Below are 22,112 nucleotides of genomic sequence, written 5' to 3'. Positions count from 1 at the left end.
CCTTGTGACCTTTCGAGCCCTTTCACGTCCCTGGGGCTTCTCCTCCAACCAGTGTGTAGCTTCTTACCCGTATTTTCACGCCTTCCTCACTGATTGGCCGAGCGCCTTTGGTATCTCGTCATCGTGTGGCACGTCCTTCATCTTCCCTACCCTCCAATCAGCGACCTGCCTCCAACTCGCCCTCCCCCCCTGTCAATCAAGAGTCCTTCTGGGCGTGGCTCTCAGCCTGTCTGGTCGATGTCTGCTTGCCATGGCGCCGTAGTGTGTGAGCACTTCCTGTCTGCTCTTCCGGTCAGTTTTATCATCTTGTGGCGGAGGGGGGGGGGGGGGGGGAGATTTAATTAGTGTGTGCGCTAATGGATCTATCTACTGTATAAGAGTGCATTGCCATACGGGACACCGGGGTAAATCAGAGGGGACGACATACAATGGAATTAGCATAATCCCTACGCTAGTTAACAAGCCCCGCCCCCTCTTGGCGGGACACATACCCAACTTATCCGACATCTGGGCTAACAGAACTTATTACATCTAGATTCCCTACCAAGACAGTCGAAGCATGATACCAATGCAGATCTACCTGGATCTATATATGCCCTACCCAACGACATAACAATATATATATGTGTGTGTATATATATATATATATATATATATATATATATATATATATATATATATATATATATAGATACATATAAAACACAGTTTGTGTGTGCGTGTGTGTGTGTGTGTGTAATGTTACCGATAGACTCCTAAACGGAGAGGCTCACGTACTTGATATTTGGCACAGACATGGCCATTGAGCCTGGGACGAACATGGCTGACCTAAAAATTTATTTCATAATATGTTTTTACCATATTTTTTATCTCAGCGCGAAATATTATGACCGGAATCTGACCGGAAGCAGAGCAGCGCGCTGATTCGCTCAGAGTGATCACGTGATGTTCGTTGCCGCCATTAACTCAGTTACGCGTTCGCACGTATTTCAGAGCGATTGTGTTTTTGCCGGGTACTTCTGCATGATTAGCATTTAGCATGATTTAGCATGTTTCACATAGATTTGTTTTCAGCGAGCAGAAGTACCCGGCATTGTACGAATAATATATCGATAGTGCCGTGTAGGGCGGAGTGATGCCGCTGTGGGAGGGACCGAGCAACGTCGCTGTGGGCGGGACCGAGCGAGGTCGCTGTGGGCGGGCCCGGGCGAGATCGCTGTGGGCGGGGCCGAGTGAGGCAGCTATGGGCGAGGCCGAGAGAGGTTGCTGTGGGCAGGGCCGAGCGAGGTCTGCGTTAGTGCGTTGCCGTTGCCGTTGCCTGGTATAAAAAGATGGTGCTTGATGCTCTCTGCGTCAAGATACGGACTTGATGTCCGTATCTTTACAACAGACATTCCAATGATGATGATGATAAATGTAATACCACTCAAGGAAGGCCCACAACTCAAGAGAGTGGAAAAAAACAATAAAATGAACAAAAATACGGGGAAGGAGAAGCAACCACTCAGAAGAATGACAGAAAATCATTTCCCTTAAATGTACCGTGTTCACCAACTAGCACGACCAGATACAGGACACCAAAATAATTTCCCTTACACATATCGTGTCCACCAACCAGCAAGACCATACCACTTACCTCTGGATCAAACTGTATTGCAAATATTCAAACGGTTTTTACATGCTGCCATCTCCTAGCAACCAATGAAATTTTTCAAAAATACTGTAGCTTCACTTTTCACGGAGTATGAGCGTTCTATATATTTTCAATTCAGTGCGCCCGACTCGCTCACGTACTTGATTTGTGGCATAGACATGGCCATTGGGCCTTCACGGTGTAATTTGTGCGAGGCTTTTGTCCGAGTGAGCTTGAGTCGAGAGGGCGAATGTACGGGTTGGGAATGTATGGGTCTCCCTTCCCCCGCCCGGCAATGCCGGTACTGGAGGGCGTCACAGGATCGGTGAGTCTCCAAAATCCGCTTCCTGCTGTTGCGAAGATTCAGGACGATGTCGCGATTGTTGTGCTGCTCTCCGACCATGAGAACTGCAACGTCATTGTTGACTGGCCCTCCCCTTCCCCCTCTCCCCTCCCCCCTCCCACCCCTCTCCTCTCCCATCCCTCCCCCTCCCCCCCTCCCTCCCCCTCACGTTTATACACGGAATGCCGGGTTCTTCCCCCCCATCTTCTCCCCTCCCCCCCTCTCCTCCCCTCCCCCCCGTTCCCCTCCCCTCCCCCCTGTTCCCCTCCCCTCCCCCCTGTTCCCCTCCCCTCATCTTCCCCCTCCCCTCCCCTCCCCCGCCCGGCAATGCCGGGTACTTCTGCTAGTGTATATATATATATATACATATATATATATACATATATATATATACATATATTAGGGTGGGCTTCAAAAAATCAAAATGCAGATCTTCTCCGGGACATGGTCTATGTTTGTTCCTTTTGGTGTCAAAGGAAACCACACCAAATCTGAATGGAATCAAATAATATTTAGGGGTGCCACATCAGTGATGAATTTTCCCCCATGCAAAAATAGGAATTCCCATTTTTTGGGCTGTATATACACAAAATAAATACATAATTATATATATACATTAAATATAATATTAAAAATAAATATATAGTAAATATACATTAAATAATAAATATACATAAATACACATTATACATTATATATATACAATATATTATACATACAGTTTTGAGACTTCCTATGATCACTATCTGGGCAATTTTCATGCATGTTTTGTACAGGTTCCCGGGGTCAGGGGTACGCTTTTTTAGTGTGTAATATGTAGGCCTAACTTATTGACTGTGGCTCTTTTGTAGAGAGTGACCCTGTGGAGTAAGAATTAACAGGATTTTACCCACATTCTTGCCTATTTTGCAGATATGGCATGTGCTAGTACCAGTGTTTCATTGAAAACTCGGGCTCAGGATAATGTGTATCTCATTGGGTCCACTTCTGGAGTTGCCATCAAAGGTGCCAAGCTCCCGACTGTGCATCAATCTCTTGTCCTGTTTTTCCATCACCTGAAGAAGGAGAATCGCACTGCCCGGGAGAGTGCAACCCTCACCATTGAAGAGGTTGTGAAGTTCTGGGAAAAAGCTCACCTTGTAGCGGCTGCCGCTGGGTTTTCACAATCGCCTTGCACCTATCAAGGACGCGGAGCGATCACCATGCCGGGCTCGTCCAGGACGCCCGGGCAGGCTCGCCCTCAACTTGCCAGGCCGCAGCCAGGACGCTGGGCCACGCCCCCTGGCGCCGGGCCTGGGCAAACGCTCCGGGATAATTGGTATATATATTGCTGCCCGATAAACGACTTTTCAGTGTGCCTGAGTGTTTGATTTCATTAAAGCAACTCGGATGAATTCTAGCTTTTTGTCGCGTCCATTCTTCCGATCGACGTGGGAGCCCCAGCTCCTTCATTGGTGACCTATCGACATGGACACGGCAGTCGCCCTTAAACTGCCTACCTTCTGGGAGGCTCACGCGGCGGTTTGGTTCGCACAGGCGGAGTCCCTGTTCGCCCTGCGAGGCGTCACGGCCGACGACACCCGCTTCCACCATGTGGTAGCTGCGCTCGGGTCGGCTACCGCGGCCCGCGCCCTGAGCCTCCTCGAAAGCCCGCCAGCCGCTGACAAATACGGCGCGATTAAGAAGCTGCTCCTCGATGCTTTCGCCCTCCCATCGGCGGAACGCGCACGGCGCCTGCTCGAACTGCCTGAGCTCGGCGACACGCGCCCTTCCGAGCGAATGGACTACATGCTTTCACTGCTCGGCGAGCACTCTCCGGCATTCCTGTTCCGGGAGCTGTTCCTCCGTCAGCTGCCTAACCCGGTACGCCTCGCCCTGGCAAGCACGACGATCACAGATCCCCGGGCCCTTGCCAGAGAAGCCGACAAGATCTCCGCCGCAGGACAGCGCATCGCAGCGGCGACATGGGACCCACCGCCGTCCGACGCAACACCCATGGCGCCCGAGCACCCGGCACGGTCGACGGCCGAACTGCCGACGCAATTGGCGGCCGCTCTACCGAGCCGACCACCTCCAGCACGACGACCGAGGCCTCCACCTGACCAAGCGTGGTGTTACTATCATGCCAGGTTCGGACAGAAGGCCCGGACATGCCGACCCCCGTGCACCTTCGGCAGGCCGGGAAACGGCCGGGCCGGCGTTCATTACCAGCCATGAGCGCCGGCCACACGGGCAACTTACTGTTCATCACGGATAAAGCGTCCGGACGGCGCTTCCTGTGCGACACCGGCGCCCAACTGAGCGTCATACCCGCCTCCGACCAGGACAGGCAATCCGCGGTTTGCGGCCCCTCCTTGGTTGCGGCCAACGGATCGACTATCCGCACCTTCGGCCCGCGCAACGTCACCCTCTGCTTCGGCGGCCAACGCTTTGCTTGGACGTTTGTAACCGCCAACGTGCCCATGGCTCTGCTAGGCGCCGACTTCCTCTGCGCACACGGACTGCTGGTGGACGTCCAACGGCGTCGTTTAATCAACGCTGAAACCTTCAGCTCCCTGGTATGCACATTGAGCAGCTCCGCGCCGACCGAGCTGGCATGCACCGTCCCGGCGGCGAACGAGTTTGCTCGCCTGCTCACGGAGTTCCCGGCCCTCACGCGGCCGACGTTTTCGGCCGTCGCAGTACGGCATGGGATCGAGCACCACATACCAACCACGGGCCCGCCGGTCTACGCCAGGGCCCGCCGCCTCGACCCAGCCAAGCTCGCCGTAGCGAAGGCCGAATTCGACGCGTTGGAGCACCTCGGCATCGTGCGGCGCTCCGATAGCGCGTGGGCCTCGCCACTGCACATCGTGCCAAAGCCGGGGGGTGGATGGCACCCGTGTGGCGACTACCGCCGTCTCAATGACGCTACCACCCCCGACAGGTACCCGATCCCGCATATCCAAGACTTCTCCGCCCGTCTGGCGGGACGGGTCATTTTTTCGAAAATTGATCTCATACGGGGATATCACCAGGTACCTGTCAGGGCGGCCGACGTCCCTAAAACGGCAGTCATCACGCCGTTCGGCTTATTCGAATTCTTGCGGATGCCGTTTGGTCTCAAGAACGCGGCTCAGGCGTTCCAGCGCTTGATGGACGGCGTGCTGCGTGACCTGCCGTTCCTTTTCGTTTACCTTGACGACATCCTCGTCGCCAGCACGTCCCGGGCCGAGCACCTCCTCCACCTCCGAACACTGTTCGGGCGCCTCAGCGAGCACGGCCTCATCGTCAACCCGGCCAAATGCCACTTCGGCACGACGGCCGTTGATTTTTTGGGCCACCACATCACCAAGAACGGGGCCGTGCCGCTGCCAACCAAGGTCGAGGCCATCACCACGTTCCCGCGTCCCCGCACCATAAAGGCCCTGCAGGAATTCCTGGGAATGGTGAATTTTTATCACCGCTTCGTGCCCCGCGCTGCTCAACTCATGCGGCCCCTCTACGAAGCCCTCCGGGGCAAGCCGGCCAAGCACGACATCGCCTGGTCCGCAGCAATGGATGCGGCCTTCCAACGCTCAAAGCGGGCCCTCGCCGACGCAACACTGCTCGCTCACCCGGTGCTCAACGCTCCCATCGCCCTCACCACGGATGCCTCCGACTACGCGGTGGGCGCCGTACATGAGCAATGGGTGAACGGGGTTTGGCAGCCACTCGCTTTTTTCAGCCGGCAGCTCCGGCCGAACGAGCTCAAATACAGCACGTTTGACCGGGAGCTCCTCGGTCTACACCTGGCCGTCCGCCATTTCCGCCACCTCCTGGAGGGCCGACCTTTCACGGCGTTCGTCGACCACAAGCCATTGGTTTACGCCATGGCCAAGGTCACGGAGCCATGGTCGGCCCGCCAACAGCGCCACCTCTCCGCCGTGTCGGAGTTTACCACGGACATCCGGCACGTCGCCGGCAAAAGCAACGCCGTGGCCGACTGTCTTTCCCGGGCCAGCGCGAACGCGGTCCACCTGGGCGTGGATTTCGCGCTTATGGCGGCGGACCAAACCACCGACACCACGGTGCAAGCCCTCCGGGCGGCGGACACGGGCCTCCGCCTGGCCGACATCCCCTGCGCGGACACCGTCCTGCTCTGCGACGTCTCCCAAGGCCAGCCTCGCCCCATCGTGCCCGTCACCTGGCAACGCCGCATCTTCGCCTCCCTCCACGGCCTTTCCCACCCGGGCCGGAAAGCTTCCCAGAAGCTGGTGTCGGCGCGTTTCGTCTGGCACGGCCTTCGTCGGGACGTCCGCGATTGGACCAGCACCTGCACGGCCTGCCAACGGGCCAAGGTCCACCGACACACCCAGGCCCCGCTGGCACCTTTCACCGTGCCCGAACGACGTTTCGACCACGTCAACGTGGATCTGGTGGGCCCCCTCCCCCCGTCACGGGGGTTCACACACCTGCTCACCATGGTGGACAGGACCACCAGGTGGCCGGAGGCCGTTCCCCTCGTCTCCACCACCACCGCCGACGTGGCGCAGGCTTTCATCGCCACCTGGGTCGCCCGCTTCGGCGCACCGGCGGACATCTCGTCAGACCGCGGACCACAGTTCACCTCCGAGCTGTGGGGCGCGGTCGCCCGCAACCTGGGGGTCAAGCTCCACCGTACTACGGCCTACCACCCCCAAGCAAACGGGTTGTGCGAGCGATTCCACCGCTCCATGAAGGCCGCGCTCATGGCCGGCCTTCAAGACGGCGGTTGGGCCGACCGGCTGCCGTGGGTCCTTTTGGGCCTTCGCACGGCCCCCAAGGACCTCCGGGCGTCCGCCGCCGAGCTCGTCTACGGCCAGCCGCTCCGCGTCCCGGGCGAGTTCGTGCCCGACGCTACCAGTCCCTGGTCCGCTGCACACCAGCGCTCGGACCTCCAGGAGGCCGCCCGCCGATTTGCCCCCGTGCCAACGTCCTGCCACGGTGGCCCCCAGTCCTACGTCCCCCCCGGCGCTTCGCACAGCGGAGTACGTCTTTGTGCGTCATGACGCGCACCGGGGGCCACTCCGGCCGCCGTACGACGGGCCCTTCCGGGTCCTGCGACGGGGCGACAAGTCCTTTGTCGTCGACGTTGGCGGCCGGTCGGACCGGATCTCTGTGGACCGCCTCAAACCGGCGCACATGGACGTCGACCGACCACCACGGTTGGCCCTTCCTCCGCGGCGAGGCCGCCCCCCGTCCACAGTTCCCCCCGCTCGACCACCCACCACCACGTCGGACCCCTCCCCACGACCCTCCAGGGGTCGCTTCGGCCGGGTCATCCGGACCCCCCTTAAATTGACCCTGCCGGTGCAGGTCGATTCTGGAGGGGCGTGTGTAGCGGTTACCGCTGGATGCACACAATCGCCTTGCACCGGCCAGAACACGGCCAGACGCGCCTCTCCCAGGCACGCCCGAACCTCCCGGGCACGCCCGGTCTCGTCTTTCCCGGGCATGCCCGCTCTCGCCTTTCCAGGGCTCGCCCAGAGCGTCCGGGCATGCCCGCTATCGCCTTTCCAGGGCTCGCCCAGAGCGTCCGGGCATGCCCGCTATCGCCTTTCCAGGGCTCGCCCAGAGCGTCCGGGCATGCCCGCTATCGCCTTTCCAGGGCTCGCCCAGAGCGTCCGGGCATGCCCGCTCTCGCCTTTCCAGTGCTCGTCCAGAGCGCCCGGGCACGCCCAACCTCGACTTGCCAGGCCGCAGCCAAACACGCCCGGGCAGGTCCAGACTCGCCTTTCCAAGGCTCGCCCTTGACACCCGGGCATGCCCGGTATAGCTTTTGCCGGGCAAACTTCCCGACATAAATGTGGATATATATTGCTGCCCGATAAACGGGCTTTTGTCAGAATACCTGAGCTGTTTTGTTTCAATAAAGCAACTCGGACGAATTCCGTCTTTGGTCGCGTCACTTCTTTCGACTCGCGTTGGAGCGCAGCTCCTTCAATACAAATAATTATTTTGCACAATTTATTTGTTGTGTTTGTTGTCCCCCGTCGCACAGCGGAGCGAAAGGGGGACTATGGTTTTCCCCTCCGTCCGTGTGTCCGTCCGTCCGTCCGTGCGTGCGTGTGTGTGTGCGTGCGTGTGTGCATGCGGGCGTGTGTCCGTCCGTGCGTGCGTGTGTGCGTGCGTGCGTGTGTCCGTCCATCCGTCCGTGCGTGCGTGTGTGCGTGCGGGCGTGCATGCGTGCGTAAGCGAAGGACCGCATTCGAATTTGGTGTGTGGGTGCAACCCACGTCAAAATCCAAGACGGCCGCCGCCATGTATGTCTGAACCTTGTGAGATGAATATCTTGAAAAATAAGCGAAGTACCAACTTCTAATTTGGTGGGTGGGTGTATCTCGGCATAAGGACGAACGCTATTGAACATTGGGTCGCCACGTCAAAATCCAAGATGGCCGCCACCATATATATGTCTGAACCTTGTGAGATGAATATCTTGAAAACTAAGCGAAGTACCAACTTCTAATTTGGTGGGTGGGTGTATCTCGGCATAACGAAGACCGCTATTGTAAATTGGGCCGCTACGTCAAAATCCAAGATGGCCGCCACCATATATATGTCTGAACCTTGTGAGCGAAATATCTTGAAAAATAAGCGAAGTACCAACTTCTAATCTGGTGTGTGGGTGAATCTAGGCACAAGGAAGAACGCTGTTTAAAATTGGGTCGCCACGTCAAAATCCAAGATGGCCGCCACAATATATATATGTCTGAACCTTGTGAGCGAAATATCTAAAAAAATAAGCGAAGTGCCAACTTCTAATCTGGTGTGTGGGTGAATCTAGGCACAAGGAAGAACGCTGTTTAAAATTGGGTCGCCACGTCAAAATCCAAGATGGCCGCCTCCATGTATGTCTGAACCTTGTGAGCGAAATATCATATCATAGCATGTTTTCTGCGTCTTCCACTTTGTCAACTCACATCACTTCACCGACGGGGGACCTAGGCGTAACGCTTGTTATATTACATTGCGTGTGTGCGTGCGTGCGGGCATGCGTGCATGCGCAAGCGATGGACCGCATTCAAATTTGGTGTGTGGGTGCAGCCCACGTCAAAATCCAAGATGGCCGCCGCCATGTGTGTCTGATGCCATGTATGTCTGAACCTTGTGAGCTGAATATCTTGAAAAATAAGTGAAGTACCAACTTCTAATCCGGTGTGTGGGTGTATCTCGGCATAAGGAAGAACGCTATTGAAAATTGGGTCGCCACGTCAAAATCCAAGATGGCCACCGCCATTTATGTCTGAACCTTGTGAGATGAATATCTTGAAAAATAAGCGAAGTACCAACTTCTAATCTGGTGTGTGGGTGTAGCGAGGCATAAGGAAGAATGCTGTTGAAAATTGGGTCGCCACGTCAAAATCCAAGATGGCCGCCGCCATGTATGTCTGAAACTTGTGAGATGAATATCTTGAAAAATAAGCAAAGTACCAACTTCTAATTTGGTGTGTGGGTGTATCTCGGCATAAGGAAGAACGCTATTGAAAATTGTGTCGCCACATCAAAATCCAAGATGGCCGCCGCCATATATGTCTGAACATTGTGAGCGAAATATCGTGAAAAATAAGCGAAGTACCAACTTCTAATTTGGTGTGTGGGTGTATCTCGGCATAAGGAAGAACGCTATTGAAAATTGTGTCGCCACATCAAAATCCAAGATGGCCGCCGCCATGTATGTCTGAACCTTGTGAGCGAAATATCGTGAAAAATAAGCGAAGTACAAACTTCTAATTTGGTGTGTGGGTGTATCTCTGCATAAGGAAAAAAGCTATTGAAAATTGGGTCGCCACGTCAAAACCCAAGATGGCCGCCACCATATATATGTCTGAACCTTATGAGCGAAATATCTTGAAAAATAAGCGAAGTACCAACTTCTAATCTGGTGTGTGGGTGTATCTCGGCACAAGGAAGAACCCTATTGAAAATTGTGTCGCCACGTCAAAATCCAAGATGGCCGCCGCCATGTATGTCTGAACCTTATGAGCGAAATATCTTGAAAAATAAGCGAAGTACCAACTTCTAATCTGGTGTGTGGGTGTATCTAGGCACAAGGAAGAACCCTATTGAAAATTGTGTCGCCACATCAAAACCCAAGTTGGCCGCCACCATATATATGTCTGAACTTTATGAGCGAAATATCTTGAAAAATAAGCGAAGTACCAACTTCTAATCTGGTGTGTCGGTGTATCTACGCATAAGGAAGAATGCTATTGAAAATTGGGTCGCCACGTCAAAGTCCAAGATGGCCACCTCCATGTATGTCTGAACCTTGTGAGCGAAATATATCATAGCATGTTTTCTGCGTCTTCCACTTTGTCAACTCACATCACTTCCCCGATGGGGGACCTTGGCGTCACGCTTGTTTTAGCTGAGGATAATGACTACCTGAGTTGCTGTGTTGTCATGATTTTTACCAATCATAATACAAACAATTATTTTGCACAATTTATTTGTTGTGTTTGTTATATTACATTTTTATAGGCAATTTAGGTTGAAGATTTAGGTTGAATGTTTTTTTTTTTCAAGAAAGAACCCCTCAGCACACACATAGGGGAGGGGTAGGTGCAGACTGGAAGTTTGGGACGATTACACCTCACCACCAAGTAATTCAAAACACCTCACCACCAAGTAATTCAAAACACCTCACCACCAAGTAATTCAAAACCTCACCACCAAGTAATTCAAAACACCTCATCACCAAGTAATTTAAAACACCTCACAGCCATAAAACACGTAATAAAAACACCTCACCACCACGAAATTGAAAACTTCACAGCCATAAAACACGTAATAAAAATACCTCACCACCACGAAATTAAAAACACCTCACCACCACGAAATTGAAAACACCTCACAGCCATAAAACACGTAATAAAAACACCTCACAGCCACAAAATTAAAAACACCTCACCACCACGTCATTTAAAAATACCTCACCACCACATAATTTAAAAACACCTCATCACCAAGTAATTCAAAACACCTCACCACCAAGTAATTCAAAACACCTCACCACCACGTAATTCAACACACCTCACCACCATGTGATTTAAAAACACCTCACCACCACGTGCTTCAAAACCACAACAACGTTATTAAAAACACTTCACAACCACGGAAACAAAAGTTTGAGGGAGTCGTTAAGTGACAACACAGACAACACACTGCCCAGATGTGTAGATATATAGATAAATGACTGCACCCGAGTTGCCGTTTTGTCATGGTTTAAACCAATCATAATTCAAACAATTATTTTGCACAAATGTATTTGTAATATACGTGATGTCACATTTTATAAACAATTGAAGTTGGGAAAAAAAAAATTCCTGAAAAAATTCTAAAAATAAATAAATAAATAAATTGGAAATTCTTTCAAAAAAATACCCTGAGGGACATACCGACGGGAGAGATATGTGCATATCAGAAGTTTGGTAGGATTTCACAAAAGTTTGAGAAAGTAGTTCAGTGACAAGACAAGACAACACAACACAACATTTACATTTTGTAGTTCATTGTATAATTTAAATAAACATAAATGCAAATTTCGCATGTGGAAAAAGTAAGTACACCCTTGGCTCTAATAGGTGGTATTGCCCCCTTTGGCAGAAACAACCTCAAGTAGGCATTTCTTATAACTATCTACCAGTCTCTGACATCGACTGGGAGAAACTTTTGCCCACTCCTCCGTGCAGAATTATTTCAGCTGTGCGATGTTTGAGGGGTTTCTTGCATGCACAGCTCGTTTCAAATCCCCCCACAACATCTCGATGGGATATAGATCCGGGCTTTGACTTGGCCATTCCAGAACCCTCCATTTCTTTCTTTTCAGCCATTCCTTGGTGGATTTACTGGTATGTTTAGGGTCATTGTCATGTTGCAAGGTCCACCTTCGGTTGAGCTTCAACTTTCTGACAGATGGCCTCACATTATCCTCAAGCACCCTCTGGTGCAATGAAGAATTCATAGTGGATTCTATGATGGTGAGCTGCCCAGGCCCTGATGCAGCAAAGCTGCCCCAAACCATAATATTTCAACCACCATGCTTTACATTTGGTATCAGGTTCTTGTGGTCAAATGCTGTCTTTGGTTTTCGCCAAACATGTCTTCTGGTACTGTGGCCAAATAGCTCTACCTATGACTCATCTGTCCAGAGCACATTGCTCCAGAAGTGCTGGTCTTTGCCGAGGTGTTCATTGGCAAACTTTAGTCTTACCCTGATGTTCTTTCTGGACAGCAAAGGGTTCCTCCTGGCACACCTCTCATGTAAATCAAATTTGAGCAGCCTCTTTCTAATGGTAGACTCGTGCACTTTGACATCAACAGTGGCAAGAGCTACCTGTAGGTCTGGTGATAACATTCTGGGGTTCTTCGAGACTCTTTCAGCATCTTGCGGTCTGCTCTCGGGCTGAACTTGCTGGGGCGGCCTGGCCTGAACAAGTTGGCATGTGTTTGGAATCTTCTCCACAGTTTGTAGATGATCTTCCGGACAGTCGAATGATTGATTTCAAACTGTTTGGAGATCTTTTTAAATCCCTTCCCAGACTCGTAGGCATCTACAACATTCTTCCTGAAGGCCTCAGAGAGCTCTTTTGATCAAGGCATGGTGACGCTGCACACTTCAACAACAAAGAGCAAACCAAACTAAATGTCTGAGGTTTAAATAAGACAGGTTCCTCCAAGATCCTCTCTAACGATGTTCTAATCATTTGCACCTGAGCTGGTCCACCTGATTCTAATTTTAGGTATTTGAAGAAGTGATAAATGTATGGGTGTACTTACTTTTTCCACATGCGAAATTTGCATTTATGTTTATTTAAGTTATACAATAGACGACAAAATGTAAATGTTTCATGATATTTGTTATATTATATCACCTTTATCTATCAATATTGTTGAAATGAAGATCAAATAGCTGTATGTTGAAATATGTTGAAAAAGTCAAACTTTACATGGGGTGTACTTACTTTTTCACGTGACTGTATGTATATGTATATGTATATGTATATGTATATATATATATATATATATATATATATATATATATATATATATATATATATATATATATATATATATATATATATATATATATATATATATAGTGCATTCAGAAAGTATTCAGACCCCTTCACTTTTTTCACATTTTGTTATGTTGCAGCCTTATGCTGAAATCGTTTAAATTCATTTTTTTCCCTCATCAATCTACACTCAATACACCATAATGACAAAGAGAAAACAGGATTTTAGAAAGTTTTGCAAATTTTTTAAAAAGAAAAAATTGAAATATCACATTGACATAAGTATTCATACCCTTTGTTATGACACTTGAAATTTAGCTCAGGTGCCTCCCATTTCTCTTGGTCATCTTTGAGATGTTTCTACACCTTGATTGGATTCCACCTGTGGTAAATTCAATTGATTGGACATGATTTGGAAAGGCACACACCTGTCTATAGAAGGTCTCACAGCTGACGATGCATATCGGAGCAAAAACCAAGCCATGAGGTCGAAGGAACTGCCTGCAGAGCTCAGACTGGATTGTGTCGAGGCACAGATCTGGGGGAAGCCTACAAAAAAAATCTCTGCTGCATTGAAGGTTCCCAAGAGCACAGTGGCCTCCATAATTCTTAAATGGAAGAAGTTTGCAACAACCAGGACTCTTCCTAGAGCTGGCCGCCCAGCCAAACTGAGCAATCGGGGGAGAAGGGCCTTGGTAAGAGAGGTGACGAAGAACCCGATGGTCACTCTCGCTGAGCTCTAGAGATCCTGTGTGGAGATGGGAGAAACTTCCAGAAGGACAACCATCACTGCAACACTCTACCGATCTGGGCTTTATGGCAGAGTGGCCGGACGGAAGCCTCTCCTCAGTGAAAGACACATGAAAGCCCGCTTGGAGTTTGCAAAAAAGCACCTAAAGGACGCTCAGACTGTGAGAAACAAGATTCTGTGGTCTGATGAAACCGAGATTGAACTGTTTGGCTTCCATCTGGCCACTCTGCCATAAAGCCCAGATCGGTGGAGTGATGGTTGTCCTTCTGGAAGTTTCGCCTTTACTCCTTTTTACAGACGCCTTTACAGTTTTTGAAACGTAAATTTGCATTTACAGATACTTTTTCTTTTTTTTCATTTCCGGACATTATTGTAATGTTTATTTCACAGTTTACAGTTATAGAAATTACAATTTTGAAATGATAGATATTGACTGAGGGAGATTTTTCTTTACATACGCAAATATGTTTTTTTAAACATAAATTTTCATTGATGGATGCTTTCTGACGGTTCCTTGGTCATTCCCGGTGTACCGGCTTCGATTTTCATCGGCACGCTACATTTAGCTTTCTACGACATCCGGAAGGTACCGAACATTAATATTCGTCAGTCAGTGTATAGAAAGAGCTTTATATGTATTAGATTTTTTGTGTGTATATGCATATGCATATACAACACACACATGCAAAGTTTAGACTCATAAAAAGCATGGCGTCACAGAGCATAGAGGGCAACCCACCAACCGTATAACAGTGCAACAACGTGTTGCAACAATTGGACGAACAACAAGGAGGACACACAAGTGGGAGGGAAACGTCATCATCATCAGAATCAGAATCGGCGCTTCTTGGTCCACTGCTGGAAGCCTCAGCATGGTCCTGCTAAATATTCCGAACCCTGGTATCCTCATTCCAATGTAGTCCTGTTCCCAAGTATTTGTTGAGCTCATCATTTCACCTTTTGGACTGCCTTTCCTGCCCATGGCTACCTCCATTGGTCTCCTTCCTCCATTGGCAAATCAATGGTGAGATGTAAGGTGGGGGGAATTTTGAGAATATAAGTGGGGAGATGGGGGTAATTGAGAATAGAAAATCTGAGGCATGGTTACGTGAATGATTAAGGCATACAAGAAGAAAGTACAGGGAGATTTAAGAAAAGGCAGTTGCATCCACTTAGTGGATCTGCCTTGCATTGCCACCAAAACATGAGAACACAAGCCAAAAAACACGATTAATGCCTACAACAGCCAGGAAAACAAGAACAAATGAAAGCCAACACCCTCACTCTAAAGGTAAACAAAGAGGAGGTACTAAAAAGTGGGTTTACTTAATCTTATCAGGAGAATAACATGCACACTAGGTTGTGTGTGTGCGATTGGGGTTGGGGCAGTATGGGAAACTCGTGCAAGGTGGGATCTGAAATATACAGTGCAATTTTGAGAAATACAAAATATAATAAAAACAGAAATTCTTGCTTGCCTCGTCAATAAAACGACCTCTACTCCTCTCTCAGCAAGTGATATTCGCTGTTTACCCAACTTTTATTTCAACCAAACTATTCCAAATACCAAGTGTAGTACTTATCTGAGTCAGAGAAGAGTGGCCATCTCAATATTTGTCATTTTCATCTGAGGGCCTGACAGCTGGTCCGAGCACAGAGTCTTCACTGAAAGTCACCCAGAGCGACGATCAGGCTCCCTACTTTCTGGACCTTCAAGCGTCCGATTGAAGATAATCGTAAAGGGTCCATAGTGTTCTTTTTACTGATGGGTCTGGGTGCTCTCCTGGGGGCTAGGGTGCTCCAGAGGTAGGTGTGTACGTTGCAGTGGGGAGAATCATGCAAATGGATGGCATTCATGGAGGGCAGAGTTTTAATCGGTATTGTGAATGTGGGGGCATTGGCTTGAGGCTAGAGAACAGGCATGGATGGAGTGGATCTCATAACAGGGGCTCCCTGAGGAATGCCATTGGAGAGTTGGATCACTCAAATATTGAATCTACTGAGTGTGATGATGATCAACCCACTACCAATAGTGGCATCAAGGGGGTCTAATCCTGAAGAAGAAGAGTATGAGACAAAGCAGATGTCCCTGGATAAGTGCAAGGCAAGGGACAATGCCTGAGTGGTTACAAACAGTGAATTGGGTGTTGTATGTGGGTGGTGTCCGGGTTGGTGGTGACCGGTGGGATGAAGGGGGGAGGAGGTGGTGGGGTGAGGTCTTTCCTGTGGTAAATGCTTGGAGGTGGCTCGTCTACTAGCTAAGGACTTTGGTGGATGAGTTGACGAAAGGTAGAACACACAAAATGCACAACACCTTTTAGTCTAGTAGGAAGACTAGGTCCCCCTGCACCCCCCGGAGATATACTTCTAATCAGTGTTTCTAGATTGGAAAAAATGTGTAGAAAATGACTAGCTATGGCCCCAAGCTGAAACAATGTCCCACATACCATTTTTATGCAAATTACTGCTGCCATTATAAAAAAAACGATTTTTGACATATCTCAGCCAATATTGCAGATAATTGAAAAATGAAGGTGTCTAGACCCATGTTTTGAAGGGCATAGATCATGATAGAACTATTCATAACATGATTACATGTGTCTATGGTATACTAGTATGCATATTAATGCTGTAATTACAAAATAATTACAAATGATAAGGATACGTTAATACTGCAGATAACTTAACATGGTACATAAGGGGTCTAAACCCAGGTATTTTCAAGGTTAAATGTCAACAAGATGCTCCTGAGTCTTGCATAGGGGCGGGACATTGGCAGTAACATTGGTACCACTCAACTTTTCTTCCCACCATTGACTTTGTATTGCGAGAGATTTTCACTTGCTTATTTAAAGGTTTCTCACCCAGCCCACGTAAAATCTACCAACTCCTGCTGTTAACTCCCAAACATATTTTTTTATGTTATCCAATCACAGTGCAGAAATGACAGACTAGAGATCCAAATTAGTGCTGCTATAGCTGCCATTTTACATTTCCATCCATGTAACATGCGCGCTCGCGCGCTCGTATCAATTGGTAATGTCGCGCGCTCGTATCAATTGGTAACGTTGATGTTATTGAATACCTCAGTTGAAAGTTCAGTCTTCCATTCCATCTGTGTGTTGTTCTTGGTATTCATCCTCCAATCTAGCCAGGTAAGATGCTAACTATAATGTTACTCACACTCTTGACTTCAGTTTCTGCATGAAATCATAAACAGGCAGAATAACAGCTGAGCCAGCTAGCACCATGTTAGCTAACGTTAAAGCTAGCCTCATCTATGTACAGTATGTTCCTAATGTCGGTGTAACTTAAACTTTTGTTAATGCCAAACATGAGACATATCTGTTGACTTCTGTATATGAATTGAACCAGAAAGAGGCACGACAGCTGAGCTAGCTACAGTAACTTAGCACAATGTTTCATTGGCCTAGATAGCTAACGTTAGTGTGGAAGAATTTAGATGTTTTAGCTATTAGCACTTTTGATGCCACTAAACATGGTTTAGTCAGCTAAAAAGTACCCTAGTGTAGAACATGACTCAGAACCTCTGTTACCTCACTGAAAACTCAGAGCCTCCTTTCACAGGCACTTTTAACATCATTCGTGATTTCTTATTTGTCATTTAACAGTGATGGTAGACATCGACAGCAAGCATGCCCAAAAGAAAACGGAGTGTAGAACCTGCAGCCCAAAGCTCTCCTCCTACATGCATCCTTCATGTACCATCCATGTGTTACGTGGTCCTCCCGGTAACTACCTGGTCTTGGTGACCCCCCGGACCGTGGGAGGGACCCCGCCAGAAAGATATATGGTTTATACGCTTTCGTAACGCAATCAATATGAATTCCGGTCAAGAAGAAACCCCACACCAAGGATCCGGAATAATCAATAATATATTCACTGAGCAATCAACAACCATCAACAATGCACAATCAATATTACAACCATGTGAACTCATCTACACAAACTCTAAGATGGCCATCTTAATCTTATACATTCCTCACGTGAGCCCCACTCCTGACTCCCTCCGTGGTCAATGTCTCTCCTCTCCGCACACGGGCGGTTGAACGAGCCCCGGGCGGACGTGCTCTAAACGTGCCGTCTCGGACTGGGGCCGCGGCTGCAGCGCACCTCCTTGCCAAGCCACGGGGCAAACCCAGCGCGGCGTCCAACGTGCGCGAGGCCCCAAGTGCGACCCTTACGCGTCCTTGTAGATGGGCAAAAACCCAGCGCGGCTTCCGACGCGAGCGAGGCCCAACGTGCGGACCCGTACGCGTCTTTGTAGACGGGGCAAAACCCAGCGCGGCTTCCGACGCGAGCGAGGCCCAACGTGCGGACCCGTACGCGTCTTTGTAGACGGGGCAAACTGTCCCGGACGCTTGGTTTCGTGCACGAACTCACGGTGACTGGACGTGTCAAAAGGTATTTACCGCCCAGGTAACTCCTCTCGCCAGACGTTTCGCAACGGCGCGTTTTCCGCGCAGCGTAAGGTCGATTCCACCTTCTCGTCGTCGCGGGGCGAGGAAGAAGAAGCACCGTCCTTTTCTCTCCTCGTGTCTTTTCTTCTTCCGTTTCCGGCCACTTCCGTTTCCGGCCACTGGTTCCGAAGGGCTCCTGACCCTCCAACCACAACAACTACACAACAACTTAATATACTACACACGGAAGCAAAGACCTGCATGGTACTTCACATACATTCACATAAATATGTAACACTCCCCCCCTTCAAGAAAGAAAGTTTGAACCCAGCGAAAACTTTCTTTGCCGGCCAAGTTGGAGAAACAAACCAGATAACTCAACCCCCCCACATTATCAGTTCCCCCCGGGCACAGTTATCACTTAAAAATAAAGCCAGTTAAGCCACTCGATAGCACTTTTCCGGGAGGCCAAGCCGAGTATTCACTACATGGATGCCTTTAGGAACGCGGAGTTCACGGTTAGTCCGTGCAGGAAAGTTCTCTACATGGGCGCCTTGAGGAACGTGGAGTTCACGGTTAGTCCGTGCAGGAAAGTTCTCTACATGGGCGCCTTGAGGAACGTGGAGTTCACGGTTAGTCCGTGCAGGAAAGTTCACTACATGGACGCCTTTAGGAACGGCGTTCACGGTTAATTCGTGTAGGAATCTTGGCTCGGCGGCTCCGCCGCCTTCAGTGCTTCAACTTCTCAGAACGTCCCTAATAATTAGGGTGGGACCACTGGTCCCTGTAGTCCCCTGAATACCGGTCTTCTTCTCGGCCACTACTTTGCCCATTCTTCCTTCGGGAGCGGCCGTAACTCAGGGAGCCTCCATAATAATATTGACTGCGGCCACCACCAAAACTACCGCCCAGTTGTCCTCTCCTGTAGACCTCTCGACGCCTACGAAATGCCTTCCCTACTGTTATGGTCCGACCCTCCAAATCCTTGCCATTCCAATTCTTCTCTGCCTCTCTGGCGTCTTTTGTGCTGGCAAACGTGACAAAGCCGAACCCTCTTGACTGTTGCGTTTCCCAGTCTCTTACCAACCGCACTTCCACCAGCGGCCCATATCTGTTGAAGACAGAGGTCAGAACTTCTTCCTCTGTTTTGAAGTTCAGTCCCCCTACAAATAACTTGGCACTTTTGTCACCATCCCGAGCTGGTGTGGTGTTATTTTCCCTGCTGGGCTCTTTATCAACCCTCAGGTTACCATAAACTTGACCCCCGGCCAAATCATTCCCGAGAACCACAGATACACCCTCTACAGGAAACGTGGCTTGTAAACCGACGGTGACCGGTCCTGACACCAAATCGGACTCCAACTGGATGACCTGAAGGGGAGCACTAACACCGCCCCCGATCCCCTGTAAACGAACACTATCCCCCGTTGCCGTCTCCTCGGACCATGGCAAAATGCCTTCAAGCATTAAAGATTGATGGGCCCCTGTGTCTCTCAATATCCTAACCGGTCTCCGGTTAGTCGAGGCTCCATCCAGTGACACAAACCCCTCGGAAATAAATGGTTGGTAACCCTCTTGATGGCGATTTCTTACGCTAGCCATCGCATTCGGAGTTGTAATAGTCGGACTCCGCTCTGGGTTGTCCCTTTTCATGAGGTAACAACTGGACATCAAGTGTCCAGGTTTTTTGCAAAACGCGCAAGTAGGCCCGGAGGAAAAACTCGGGGTCTGCCTCGGGCCCCCCGAACTATAAGTTTGTCTTGGGCCCGCATCCCTCTGATTTCGAACCGGTGGGGTATCATAGTTGTCCCCATAATCATCTCGAGGCCGCCGCCATGTATGGTCGTTCTCCGCACCTGCTGTTCCCCACCTCCCCTGCGGAGATCTAGGCGAGGAGTTAGGTTCGTGGACCCCTATTCGGTGGGTTAAGGCATAATCATCTGCCATGGTGGCTGCGTCCCACAACTTTGGTACCTTCTTTTCCTGCAGGTACACTTTGATGTCCTCGTGGACACACTGCTGGAATTCCTCCACCAGGATCAAGTCCCGCAATGTCTCGAAGTCTTTCCCGACTCCTTTTGACTCACACCACCGATCAAACATGTTTTCTTTCACTCTGGCAAACTCCACATGGGTCTCACTCTCCCTCTTCCTGGCATTCCTGAATTTTTGCCTGTAAGCTTCCGGAACCAACTCATAGGCCTTGAGGATGTGCTTCTTCAGTACCTCATAATCTGCACATTGGTCCATTGGTAGCGCCGAATAAATTTCCTGAGCTTTCCCCACCAGCACACTTTGTACGAGTATGGTCCAGGCCTCCTCCGGCCAGTTTAATTGTCGAGCCACTTTCTCAAAGTGTGGGAAGAATTTCGCGACTTCCTTTTCACTGAACGGTGGAACCAGCCTCACATGTCTGCCCACATCCCAGGTTTTCTGGTTAGGTGTCGACCCCGTCAGCAAGGGTGGTGCCTCTCCCCGTTCTCTCATTAACTCCAGCTCCTTGAATTTGATTTCTTGCTGAAGCTGCATGTCACGTTCCTTTAATTCCCTTTCCGCTTTTCTCTCCTCTGCTTCGAGGTCCCTTGCAGCTCTCCTTTCCTCTGCTTGTTCCTTTTCTCTTCTTTCCTGGAGTTCTCTTTCCACTCTCCTTTCCTCTGCTTGTTTCTCTTCTCTCCTCTCCTCTGCTTTCCTTTCTTCTTCTGCTCTTTCCTTTTCTGCTTTCCTTTCTTCTTCTGCTCTTTCCTTTTCTGCTTTCCTTTCTTCTTCTGCTCTTTCCTTTTCTGCTTTCCTTTCTTCTTCTGCTCTTTCCTTTTCTGCTTTCCTTTCTTCTTCTTTGATCCGTTCCTGGCTCCGTAATTGCAACTCCAGTTTCCGGAGCTCCACGTCTTCTGGTTCTTCGGGTAGCCACTCCCAGGCTAACTCGTCCCATGTTCCTAATCCCACCATAGATTGTATCACCGTGGCCTGCAACTCTGCCTTCCTCAAATTAGTTCGGACCTCCAAGTTAAAATGTTTGGCCAATTTCAAGAGATCCGACTTTAGCAACGCTCGGAACTGTGCCTCACTCGGGGTTACCCCAAAGTTCTGTGCCACAAACGCCATGGTGCCTATCGTTAACACCTGTTAACCTTCACCCCAAGACTTTCCCCAATTTCTCAAAAAAAAATATTACCAATTAATAATTAATTAATAAATTTTAATTACCAAAAATATTATTATTTTATTATTTTATACACTTTTAGATCCCGGACGTAGACCCAATTGCGAAACCGCAAATCGTAATTTGGACGAGCCCCCAATTCTGTTACGTGGTCCTCCCGGTAACTACCTGGTCTTGGTGACCCCCCGGACCGTGGGAGGGACCCCGCCAGAAAGATATATGGTTTATACGCTTTCGTAACGCAATCAATATGAATTCCGGTCAAGAAGAAACCCCACACCAAGGATCCGGAATAATCAATAATATATTCACTGAGCAATCAACAACCATCAACAATGCACAATCAATATTACAACCATGTGAACTCATCTACACAAACTCTAAGATGGCCATCTTAATCTTATACATTCCTCACGTGAGCCCCACTCCTGACTCCCTCCGTGGTCAATGTCTCTCCTCTCCGCACACGGGCGGTTGAACGAGCCCCGGGCGGACGTGCTCTAAACGTGCCGTCTCGGACTGGGGCCGCGGCTGCAGCGCACCTCCTTGCCAAGCCACGGGGCAAACCCAGCGCGGCGTCCAACGTGCGCGAGGCCCCAAGTGCGACCCTTACGCGTCCTTGTAGATGGGCAAAAACCCAGCGCGGCTTCCGACGCGAGCGAGGCCCAACGTGCGGACCCGTACGCGTCTTTGTAGACGGGGCAAAACCCAGCGCGGCTTCCGACGCGAGCGAGGCCCAACGTGCGGACCCGTACGCGTCTTTGTAGACGGGGCAAACTGTCC

General features: G+C 49.8%; 1 protein-coding gene across 1 annotated transcript in view; it reads right to left on the bottom strand.

Annotated features, from left to right (window-relative positions):
- LOC137433546 (limbic system-associated membrane protein-like) overlaps positions 1–22,112 on the bottom strand; it is a 498,837-nt gene that overhangs the window by 53,224 nt on the left and 423,501 nt on the right. The gene's annotated exons all lie outside the window — the stretch shown is intronic.

This window comes from Myxine glutinosa, chromosome 1 (genome assembly GCF_964187855.1).
Source record: "Myxine glutinosa chromosome 1, kmMyxGlut1.1, whole genome shotgun sequence".
Classification (NCBI taxonomy): domain Eukaryota; kingdom Metazoa; phylum Chordata; class Myxini; order Myxiniformes; family Myxinidae; genus Myxine; species Myxine glutinosa.
The sequence above is the reverse complement of the archived record's forward strand: the minus strand, read 5'-3'. Positions and strand labels throughout refer to the sequence as shown.